Source organism: Entelurus aequoreus, linkage group LG03 (genome assembly GCF_033978785.1).
Source record: "Entelurus aequoreus isolate RoL-2023_Sb linkage group LG03, RoL_Eaeq_v1.1, whole genome shotgun sequence".
Lineage (NCBI taxonomy): Eukaryota > Metazoa > Chordata > Actinopteri > Syngnathiformes > Syngnathidae > Entelurus > Entelurus aequoreus.
Genome location: NC_084733.1, coordinates 28,004,775 through 28,017,754, shown reverse-complemented (window position 1 = coordinate 28,017,754; position 12,980 = coordinate 28,004,775).

Genomic DNA, 12,980 nt, shown 5'->3' with positions numbered 1-12,980 from the left:
TACGTACGTGACATGCACATAGCGGCACGCACGTACGGGCAAGCGATCACATGTTTGGAAGCCGCAGCTGCGTACTGCGTTACACATACAAATTAAACAAATGCTTATGGCAACATTCTGGTTGCGTACTCACGGTACCGCGTCTGCGTATCCAACTCAAAGTCCTCCTGGTAAGAGTCTCTGTTGTCCCAGTTCTCCACAGGCCAATGGTAAAGCTTGACTGTCATCTTTCGGGAATGTAAACAATGAAACACCGGCTACGTGTTTGTGTTGCTGCAGCCGGCCACTAATACACCGCTTCCCACCTACAGCTTTCTTCTTTGCTGTCTCCATTGTTCATTGAACAAATTGCAAAAGATTCACCAACACAGATGTCCAGAATACTGTGGAATGTTGCGATGAAAACAGACAACTTAATAGCTGGCCACAATGCTGTCCCAAAATGTCCTCTACAATCTGTGACGTCACGTGCAGGCGTCATCATACCGAGACGTTTTCAGCAGGATATTTTGCGCGAAATTTAAAATTGCACTTTAGTAATCTAACCCGGCCGTATTGGCATGTGTTGCAATGTTAAGATTTCATCATTGATATATAAACTCTCAGACTGCGTGGTCGGTAGTAGTGGGTTTCAGTAGGCCTTTAAAGGGGTGCCTTAGGAAATGACTCAATTATGAACCCAAAATGTCAATGCAAGGATCTGCCAATGTGTTTACAGAGGTTCAAGTTCCTCTGTACAACAGGAGCACTCTAGTGTTTTTAGGAATTTGCTCCTAACATGTTGGTCCCCAAAGTTTTGAACTGCTTTGGCACACGGGCCGCCAGTTGAATAGCCCTGCTTTAAAGTGTTTAGCTGTCTCACCGCTATATACCTGTAGGAGACGGACAAAGTATAGTTTAAGCAATATTGACAAACATGGCTTCCCCAATGCAAAATGTATTTGCAGGGTCATTGGTCCAGCACCCTCCGCAACCCCAACAGGGACAAGCGGTAGAAAATGGATGAATGCATGGATGGTTGGACTAACTTACTAAATGGTCATACATCATTGGCCAATTGTTTGATTATACAATATTGCGATAACAGTGTTACCCCATTTCACAAGATTTTTGAGATAGGAGCTTATTGTTTGCTTCAAGTCATGTGCAAAACTTTGCCAGCCAGCTTGAGATACCTCCCCATAGCAAATACCACAGTTTCACATGTTACCATTAGCTAATAGTTAGACGAGATAACTGTGGAGGGGGGCGTGGCCTGCGGGCCTGCAGCGAAGCGGGGTGTTCCAGGACCGGCCTCAAAGTCAGCAACAGGTGCGTAGATGGCCCAGGTGGGCCTTATTACCTGTCGCTCTGTTTAAGCAGCAGCCGGGGAGGAGAGGTAGAAAAAGCTGGGGCGAGAGCGAGAGACGGACGCAGAGACGGACGCAGAGAAAACATTTTGCTGGAAAGCAAAACACTTGCACGATTTTATGAAAATAAAACAGTGTTGTAACCTCTCCTGATGATGATTGGTGGTCCGAAGAACCCCCTGGAGGGCAACCTCCAAAATAACATTTTGTTTTTCCAACCATTGGTTTGAAGAAAGTGATGGTGAAGGACAGTCGCGAGAAGAAGAAGGTGTGCCTGTAGCCGACTTCGTAACACTGTAATTTAGAGTCTGCACCATACCGAAAATAAAGCTGTAAGGTCAGCAAAAGGCTGTACCGCCGGACATTTACCCACGGAAATTTGGAGAAGCTGCTGATTGTGTGTTTGGTGGAGAAGCAGCTGTAATTTATGCTGCCCTTTTTTTTGCTGCAGCTGTTACATATACTGTAATATTGTACATGGTAATTGGGATTTGTTCTACATTGTATATATTATTAAAAAATATAATATAATATAATCATATAATATATCAGTATATATTATATACTATATAGATAATATGTAAATATTACATACAGTGTATGTAACATTTTATATTGCTTTTATGGTAAATTTTTAGTCTACTTAATACCTGCATTATCTTTTCCATCCTTACCCTTTCCATCCTTTGAAACTGAGCTACTGTGAGGAACAATTTTCCTTGTGTAGCAATAAAGTTTGTCTAAGTCTAAGTCTCAGGAGATACTGTAGACCACCACTCTCAAAGGTAAACGCAGTATTTTACTATTACATTACTTCATAAAACTACTTAATTTGTTTGTAATTATTTTCTATTGCATTGTTTTTATACAAAAAATAATGTTGGATTAACAAATGAACATCGGTTTGAGGGCTTTTTGACCTATGAGCGCCATCTCTGAACACATTAATCTTGTATGTCAAAGCGAATTTGTATTACATAAGTTTGCTTAGATGGCTTCCAAAAAGTTTTGAAAACAACCCATGGGGAGAGCCACAAATATAATTTATGGGATGCCCTTTTTTGTTCACATGAGCTCCAAAGGGAAATAGTGTTAAATGACACTACATTTAGTAGTACAGTAATACCTCAACTTACAAGCTTATTTAGTTCTGTGATGGAGCTCTTAACTAAAAACTTAAATTAAATGAATTGAAATCAACTTAATTGACATTAGCCCCACTAAAACAGCACATTTTCTCACTGGCACTCATCGAAGGCGGACGTTCCCTTTTCCCCTCTCCCTTATCTCTCCTGCTTGCTTCTTTGTTTTGCTTGTTTAACTTTCTTATCGCCTCTTTTTGCACTGCTCTCTAAGATCTAAACAATGGACTTGATCACCTGGCCTGGCCTGGCCTGAAAAGATCTCAGGTTTGGAGGAACCTGCCTGTCCTGATGGAATGTTTGTTGCTAGATACACGACGGACGCGTGCCTGGCGTCCCCTTCGTCGAGGACTTTGAAGGCCTCTACCTATTCTGAATAAGTATGATGAATTTGAGGACCAGAAATAGCCAATAGAGTGAAGAGTTACAGAGTTTATTTTCTAATCTGTATGTGACATGGCAAGGTCGCTACTTCAAGACTGTCCCAGACAGACTCCTTCCGTTTCTTTCATGGACCCATCTGTTGTTGTTGTTGACTTTTGTTGGACTTACACACATGCATCCACGAAAAATACATGCCCCACACACACAGACATACCCCACCCCCAATCCCACGCCTTTGATGCTTCACCCCACGTGGTATGATGGAACACGGAGCAGTGCCCCTAGTGGCTGGCAGCTTCGGGCCGGATGCCCGCCCCATCACCCCTTGTTGCAAGTCTGGAGTTGTATGTCGTATTATGTATATGTGCGTTATCATCCTTCCCCAGCGTCTACCTTTTCCCCACTTTTTAAGGAACGGCATAAGTGGCGACCCATCACAGTTCCTGTTCTGTAATCCTGAACAATGTTGGTTTAATCTTGAACGGGTTTGTGGTAAAAATGTAATTTTGTTGTATTTGGGCAATGACAATATAGAGCATACCATACCAATTTTATCATACAACATGTCTTTGATCAAGATAGACTAACTTTTGGGTAAGAAATATTGTATGAAAACAATACAATAGAATGTACTACATACAAACCACTAAAGTAGTTTTACGAAGTAATGTAATAATAATGTACATCAAAGCTGCTCACACGGTCACGAGGTGGGCACTATGTTTGACATGTCAACTTAATGTGTATTATATTTATGCATTAGAGCATTTTGTTGTAAGCTGTGAGGTGTATGTGTTAAAATCATGGTTGTTTTTACAAATGATGACAGATGTGAACAAGAGCATGTATTGTCTATGTGTTATGATGTAAAGGAGAGGTGTGGTTGTATTGTATAATAAGTATGTGTCAATACAGGGCATTTTATGACTTTTTTAATTTGATTACATGCTATAGTATAATTTTATTGTTATAATTGTATTGCATGGTTTTTGTATCTCTTTAATTTAGGTAGCCTGGGACTGCAGATGGAAATGAGCTATTTAGCTATAATCTGGTGCAGAACATATCTGTCTTTGAGCCTAATGTGTATGTGCATTGTCCCTTCAAATAAAGACTAAACTAAACTAAACTAGAGGTCAGCTTAGTTGTAGTAGAACCCCAAATGCAGAGCAGAAAAATAAATAAAAACAAAAAGACCACTCAAAAGAAGTGCGGACAAAAATAACAAAGGGAGCACACTTAAGGTGTAAGGGAACAGAAATAGCACACTTAAGGTGTGTGAGGTAGTAGGAACATACCACAGCAAAGCTGTGACTAAGTCACGGGGGACGGGGAGCGTGAGGAGAGTCAAAGTAGAGGTAATCGACACGGCAAGTCCAGTTTAGAAAACTGTTTTATTTTACATATGTAATCCTCCATGTTTTTAATAAAAGTCCAGGCAAGAGGAAATAAACAATCGCTTGCAAACTTTTTTTTTTTTTTTTTTTCTTCTGCGGCCGAGGAATGATCTCTGGGATCACTACCGCCCTCTACCACCAGGAGGCCAGATTACTGCGAGCCTCAACCAGTACGTCTTTTGCAGCAGATTTATGAATGCTCAGCACAAGAAATTCGTTACACACATATAGTTTTTGACAAAATACACTGTACATTATATACCTCAGCTAACTAAACTATGCCATAGTTTAGTTAGCTGATATAATTCATGTAGCAATACAGTCTCACTGCACAGCAGCTCAGCAGTTAGCGAGTCATTGTGCACAATCCATGTTGAGGCACAAATCAGTGACGTGCCTCAACTGGCTGCTGATCACCGCATCGTCTCTTCTCAGTATTTGAACGGCAAATGCGAAAATAAAAATAAAAATAATCTAAAACTGGTGAAGTTAAATGGAAAATAACGTTAGTATAATCACTGGATACATATAACAATTTAATTATTTTTTTTTTCTTTTTACATTTTTTTTCTTTCCATGATGGCAGGTGAGGCCCCGCCTCCCCTGCCTCTAGTGACTGCACGCCACTGGTTTACATACACTTGTAAAGATCATAATGTCATGGCTGTCTTGAGTTTCCAATACTTTCTACAACTATTATTTTTTTTGTGATAGAGTGATTGGAGCACATACTTGTTGGTCACAAAAAACATTCATGAAGTTTGGTTCTTTTATGAATTTATTATGGGTCTACTGAAAATGTGACCAAATCTGCATACATACAGCAATGTTAATATTTGGTTACATGTCCTTTGGCAAGTTTCACTGCAATAAGGCGCTTTTGGTAGCCATCCACAAGCTTCTGGTTGAATTTTTGACCACTCCTCTTGACAAAATGTGTGCAGTTCAGCTAAATTTGTTGGTTTTCTGACATGGACTTGTTTCTTCCGCGTTGTCCACACGTTTAAGTCAGGACTTTGGGAAGGCCATTGTAAAACCTTATTTCTAGCCTGATTTAGCCATTCCTTTACCACTTTTGACGTGTGTTTGGGGTCATTGTCCTGTTGGTACACCCAACTGCACCCAAGACCCAACCTCTAGGCTGATGATTTTAGGTTGTCCTGAAGAATTTGGAGGTAATCCTCCTTTTTCATTGTCCCATTTACTCTCTGTAAGGCACCAGTTCCATTGGCAGAAAAACAGGCCCAGATCGTAATACTTCCACCATCATGCTTGACGGTGTTTCTGGGATTAAAGGCCTCACCTTTTCTCCTCCAAATTTATTGCTGGGTATTGTGGCCAAACAGCAAAATTGTTGTTTTATCTGACATCACATTTACAAAGATAAGACCTTCTGGAGGAAAGTTTTGTGGTCAAAATTAATTGCAGATAGGTGCATTTTTTCATCGTTAATAAGTATACCCTAGACCAGGGGTCCGGATCCAGCCCGCCAGCGTCCAAAATCAGGCCCGCGGGAAGTCCCAAGTATAAAAAAAAAAAATACAAAAAAAATACAAATAAAAAATAAAAAAAATAATAATTCTGTCTTTTCTTATCCACTTTGTACCGCTTGCTACTCATGGTGTCTCCTAGCCGCTCAGGCAAATCATATTGTCTAAAAATGCATTTTCTCATCGATAACGTGACATCATCGCGAGCGCGGAAGGTGCGCTATATATATATATATATATATATATATATATATATATATATATATATATATATATATATATATATATATATATATATATATATAAATATATATATATATATATATATATATATATATATATATATATATATATATATATATATATATATATACATATATATATATATATACATATATATATATATATACATATATATATATATATATATATATATATATATATATATATATATATATATATATATATATATATATATATATATATGTATATATATATATATATATATATATAGCCAAATTGTTTTAACCCAATGCGGCCCCCGAGTCAAAAAGTTTGGGGACCCCTGCCCTAGACAGATTTCAGCCGTAATCTGTGATAGTTTTACTTGAATTAATGCTTCTGATATTCTGTACTTTACATGTTGTACAAGTTAATGGTCTTCATATTGCTGCATGACAATGTTTTAACCTTCTCTTTTAATTAATAAAATGTAATACTGAGCCTGCTAATCATTCTGTAATTGAGGACTCGACCATAACATGTTATAAAAGAGTTTCCACAATATTTCAGCCAGCCATAAACCTTCTCCGCGTTGCTGGGTACCTTTGTCTCATTAAAAGTCGCCAGTGTCATCTTAAATTGTGAAGATCGCTGTCCGCGGGTATATCTCGGATATATTAAAGTACGTCCGCAGCGCGGACACGCTGCCTCCGCTTCAAACAACCCCGTGCGTACAGTTTACGTCATCATGAAATCAATTTCGGGAACACTGTCCCGGCCCAATTTTCGCTGCATTATTAATCAAATAATAAATATTAAACTATATTTAGCTATTCATACTGTAACTACCTGCTGGTGTTAATTTGTTTTAGTGTGTTATGGTGGTCATTTTTCCCGTGGTCTGTGAACACACCGTGTTGGCGGAGAATGAGCAAGTGTTGTGTGTCTTGAAGTGAAGCACAGAGGTAGACGTGTGTGCACGGAGGAAATACTTGTTTGAATTGGGCCCGTTGTTATCATAAGATTGGTAATAAAAGCTAAAAAGAAAATAAGACTTTGTTTTCTCCTGGAGGCTAAAATACATTATACTATATTACATTTTGTTAGGTGTGGCGGCTAATATGAAGCTCATACATTAAAGAGAAATCCTAAACGTAGTTAAACCGGATGTATAGCGTAGCGCTTTTATTTTGAAGCCAGAAAAGTGTGTGATTGTTTTGAGAAATTGTCTTGACATGTATTAATGTTGGATCGACTGTTTGCAAAAAAAAAAAAGAGTCTCCTTTCGACATCCTGCAGACCGTCCTTCATTTCTGTTGAGCTTTTATGTCATCTTACTTACTAAATCAAGAAAAGTAACAATCTAAATGTTATGCTATCACTGCACCTTAATCGTAATCGGAAGACGGAAGTGAAGCACCACCCACCTCTTTCGACGCGCGCAGCAGGTGTTTGCTGCAGGGATGTTGCCTCTTCTCACAGCGAGAAATAGTCCTTTCTTGTCGGGAGAACAACTTGCCATGGCTTTGAACCTGATATTTCCTTAAGGTAGGCTTTATTTTGTCTGTTTCTGCTCGCTTGTGGCCAATCAGTAGCAAGTGAACCGCCCTCGTGTCAAAAAGGAAGTGTTTACGTTAATCGCCCAATAAAAAAATTGTACTGTTACTAAAATTTATAGTTAACGCGTTATTATCACCTTAACTTTGACAGCCTTAATATATATGTATTATATATACAGTAGAGGTCAAAAGTTTGGACACACCTTCTCATTCAATGCGTTTTCTTTATTTTCATGACTATTTACATTGTAGATTGTCACTGACGGCATCAAAACTATGAATGAATACATGTGGAGTTATGTACCTAACAAAAAAAGGTGAAATAACTGAAAACATGTTTTATATTCTAGTTTCTTCAAAATAGCCACCCTTTGCTCTGATTACTGCTTTGCGCACTCTTGGCATTCTCTCGATGAGCTTCAAAAGGTAGTCACCTGAAATGGTTTTCACTTCACAGGTGTCATAGTTTGATGCCTTCAGTGACAATCTACAATGTAAATAGTCATGAAAATAAAGAAAACGCATTGACATGAGAAGGTGTGTCCACACTTTTGGCCTGTACTGTATATATATATGTATATATATATATACACAAGCTGTAGAAAATGGATGGATGGATGAATATATATATATATCCATCCATTTTCATGTATGTATGTATGTATATATATATATATATAATATATATATATATATATATATATATATATATATATATATATATATATATATATATATATATATATACACATGTATATATGTATATACATGTATGTATATGTATATATATATATATATATATATATATATATATATATATATATATATATATATATATATATATATATATATATATATATATTTAGGGTTCTGTGGTTTATCAGTTATACAGTGCTCAATACCGGGGTAGAGCGGAATATAGGTTAGGTCGGGAAAAAACACAGAGGCCATATCATCCCTACAAGCCTATTTTGCAGGTATATATATATATATATATATATATATATTATACATGTATATAATGAAGATAAGGTAGATCACCTCGACTTGGTAATTTCAAAAGTAGCTCGCCTGCTGAAAAAGTGTGGGCCCCGCTGATCTAGGCCATACCATCACTCATATGGGGCGTGTGAGATCCAAAACTAAAACGGGTCACCAAATTACTGCTGTGATGTCGTGTACCTGCCCATTTTGATTGATCGTTGCCAGAGAAAACAAAGTGGTGCATTTTATTTGCATGTTAAAAGCCACTCACTAGACTGCCTAACACCCCCCCCCCCCCCCTCCCCCGCTCCCCAACACATTCCCTCTCTCGCTCTCCCCACTGTCGTAATTATCTCCAATTTGAAATGCTATTTAGGTATTCATAATTTATTTCTGTGAGGGACGCCACAATAGACGAGCATGCAGCGCTCTGCCAAGCCCCTCTTTTTTTTTTTTAGATAATTGAAAATCTCATTTGCATGAGGAGAAAATCAAACACTCATTTCCATACATGAGATTATAAAAAGATAACTGCCAGTGTGTTTGTTTGTTCCGTATTCTCTCCGAGCCTCGGCGCGTAATTACTAAATGCCACAAATTGGGGACTGCGGTGTTAACCTCCAAGCGACTGAATGTTGCAATGTTGTTTTATCTGCTCCCACAAAGTTTGTATGCGCAATCGTGCGTATTTGTGTTTGTTGCACAGTCACCCGGTCCATGTGAGCATCCCTAGCTTTGGCCAACTTCATAAACATTCTCAGGAAGTCAAATTGTGGTGCAGTCAAAGCTTGTGATCCACTCTGTGTTGTGTGCATGACAGATCAGAGGTGTCCTGTTTCACCTCTGACAAAAACAAGCCATGTATTCTATCCCCTCACCCCTCTCCTACGCACACATCCACACGCCTCGTCTATTCCAGAAGGACACCATTAAAGACTGGGCCTCAGCCTCTCTTTCCTCAACTCGAAGCTCATTAATGCAGCCTGTGACATGGGCGGACACCAAGACATTTCCTATAACACCCACACCCCCCCGACCCTTAATCTTTCCTTCTTTTTACTACCCCTCCTCCCAAAGCATGATAAATTGGATTTATTTAGCAGGTAAAACTGAGATTACTGGTCACAATTTACACTCCATTGCTGACACTTTTCAGTACCAAACATTATCAATCAGGCGCGTGAAAGGGGTTACTCTAAGGCTATGTCTACACTCCTTAAACAAATTTAGCCTGAGTTTCAGCCACACTAAACCATCGTTTAAGGTTCCCCTCCTTGGATAACTTTTTACACGCGCCGTGTATTTCTTGAATCTGCGGCTCTTAGCTTTGTATGGACTCATTGATCGTATACAAACTGAGTTCGGAGACGCCAGGAAAGACCGCGCCCCCACACAGGAAGTGACGTCAGAAAGAACGCATCACAGCGAGCTTCATAATAAAGCGGTTTCGTAACTCTGAGCAAACCACTCGGAAATATGGAGGCGAGTCATCCAGACATGCCCATGATTCACCTTCCGTCTTGCACAGACTCTTGTGGAAATCACACATGAATACCTTAAGAGAAAGCGATTGCAGCTATTTCGGATACAACACTTCTCAGACGGCAAGAGAACTTTTGAATGTCCAGGTCAGCTGTGATTCTACTCACCGAAAAACTTTGTTCATTTGTCGAAGGAGAGTCAACGAAAATGCGGGCTCCCGTGGGATCTGATAAAAAAGGTAGCGTGCGCTTTGTATTACCTGGCCGTCGAGGAAGACTACGGAAAAAAAGGGAATGCTTTTGGAACGGCCAAAGCAGACTGTATCAGTTATTGTCTGCCATGTATGTCGCGGACTCAACGTCTAGGTCCAGAGTATATAAAGTCACCAAAAACGAATGGCCAATGAAGGTGAAGGCAAAAGAGTGAGGAATGTCCTGACCAGATATCTAGATCCCTAGATTGTTTGATGTAAATGCTCTTTATCTCATTGTTTTACTTTCACATGTTCATTAAATATTTGATTAATTTATGATGGCTCAGGTGTGATTCACTACAATAGGGCCCCACAGCACACTGGATTCCAGTTAATTGAAATACCACAACACTGGATATTGTTCAGATTAATTAAATTTAATTTAAGAACTTTCACACAAAGCAACACTGGAGGTGACTATCACGTGCACATTTTCCGCGCCTGCGTACTAGGTCACGTTGCGCCAGTGGACGGAGAGGGGGGAATGATCTTAAACAACCATTGTGTGTGTGTGTGGACAAGGATAAGGTTAGGTGGGATATACCCTGGATAACCTTAGCCCGGTTAGTGTAGAAGGGGGGCTAATGCTGACAACATTGGTTCTGGACTTCAGTAGAAGCATTTAAGTCCCATCTTAAAACTCATTTGTATACTCTAGCCTTTAAATAGACCCCCTTTTTAGACCAGTTGATCTGCCGTTTATTTTCTTCTCTCCTCTGCTTCCCTCTCCCTTGGGGAGGGGGAGTTGCACAGGTCCGGTGGCTATGGATGAAGTGCTGGCTGTCCAGAGTCGGGACCACCGGGTGGACCGCTAGCCTCTGCATCGGTTGGGGACATCTCTGCGCTGCTGACCCGTCTCCGCTCGGGACGGTTTCCTGCTGGCCCCACTATGGACTGGACTCTCACTGATGTGTTGGATCCACTGTGGACTGGACTTTCACAATATTATGTCAGACCCACTCGACATCCATTGCTTTCGGTCTCCCCTAGAGGGGGTGGGGGTTACCCACATATGCAGTCCTCTCCAAGGTTTCTCATAGTCATTCACATCGACGTCCCACTGGGGTGAGTTTTTCCTTGCCCGTATGTTGGGCTCTGTACCGAGGATGTCGTTGTGGCTTGTGCAGCCCTTTGAGACACTTGTGATTTAGGGCTATATAAATAAACATTGATTGATTGATTGATTGATTGATTGATTGATTGATTGATTGATTGACTAAAAATGTATGTTTACAGAAGTTAAGAGCTCGGTGTTCTGTTTTGCGTCCTCTTCTACTGATGTTTAATAGCTGTGTTGAGTTGAATTGTGTTAGAGGAAACGATGAAAGAACAGACATTTCCAGCAGCTTTGCAACGTTGGGAACCCACAGGGGCATGCAGGCTTTTTAAAAAAAATTAAAAAAATAATACTACAAAGTATTAAAAGATTAGGAACATACCCATGACAGGCAGACACTAAAGATAAGGAAACAAAGGGGTAGGATGTGAGAATATATACCATCATTTATATACCGTATTTTCCGGACCATAGGGCGCACCGGATTATAAGGCACACTGCCAGTTAATGGTCTATTTTTTATCTTTTTTTCATATATTAGGCAGACCGCATCATAGGGCACATTAAAGGAGTCATATTATTATATTTTTTTTCTAAATGGAAATCACTTCCTTGTGGTATACATAACATGTAATGGTGGTTCTTTGGTCAAAATGTTGCATAGATTATGTTTTACAGATCATCTTCAAGACGCTTTCTGATGCGCCGTTTTGTGGACGGTCTTATTTACGTGGCTCACCTTCGGCAGCGTCTTCTCCCCGTCATCTTTGTCGTAGCGGTGTAGCGTGCAAAGACGGGAGTGGAAGAAGTGTCAAAAGATGGAGCTAACTGTTTTAACGACATTCAGATTTTACTAAAATCAATAACGGAGCAGCATCTCCTCATCCGGAAACAACCACACCGGAAATGTGTCCCGTGAAAAAACGTCCGACCGGCCCCTCTCCAGGGGCCCAGGTTTAGACTGAATTGTTTTTTTTTCTCACCCCCCCCCCCCATTCCCCAGCCTTTACTTGTTTCTCACCTTTTTTGTAAGGGGGTGCCGGAAGTGGCAGACCCCGTCAGCGATCCTGTTCTGTCTCCCTGTAATGTTTGTCTGCTCTTGAATGGGATTATGCTGAAAATCTTAATTTCCCTCAGGGATTAATAAAGTACTTCTGATTCTGATTCTGATTCTGAAGTCAAATTGAAAAAGCGTCCTCTGCCAGCTAGACCAAACAGACAAATGTCCATCGATGAGTCACTATAATATCGATCACGATACACGCAGAACGTCATTGCTTGTTCTTAAAACTACAGTACACATGCTGTCTGGCTAGCTGTGTACAAACAAAAACAGAAATGTTGGCTAATACTTTACAGATACTGTAATATGATTGTTCGCGTTTTTTTAGTCAGTACAGATTGAAGTCTGTACGCCATTCAGCTGCTGATGTAGAAGCTAGCTTATGTCTCGCCGTAGCTGTAGCTTACGACTAATACCGTAACATGCCAATGTGTTAGTACGCTGGAAAAAAGGTTCCTTAGTAAAGATTTTTAAAATTACAATGTCGCTACAGTTTGGTTATTACACACGTTACAGAACGTAAATGAAGTATTGGTGACCGTTTTTGAATGCATTTTTAAAGTGGTGTAGAAGTGGACGAGAAGAGAAGAAGATGGAT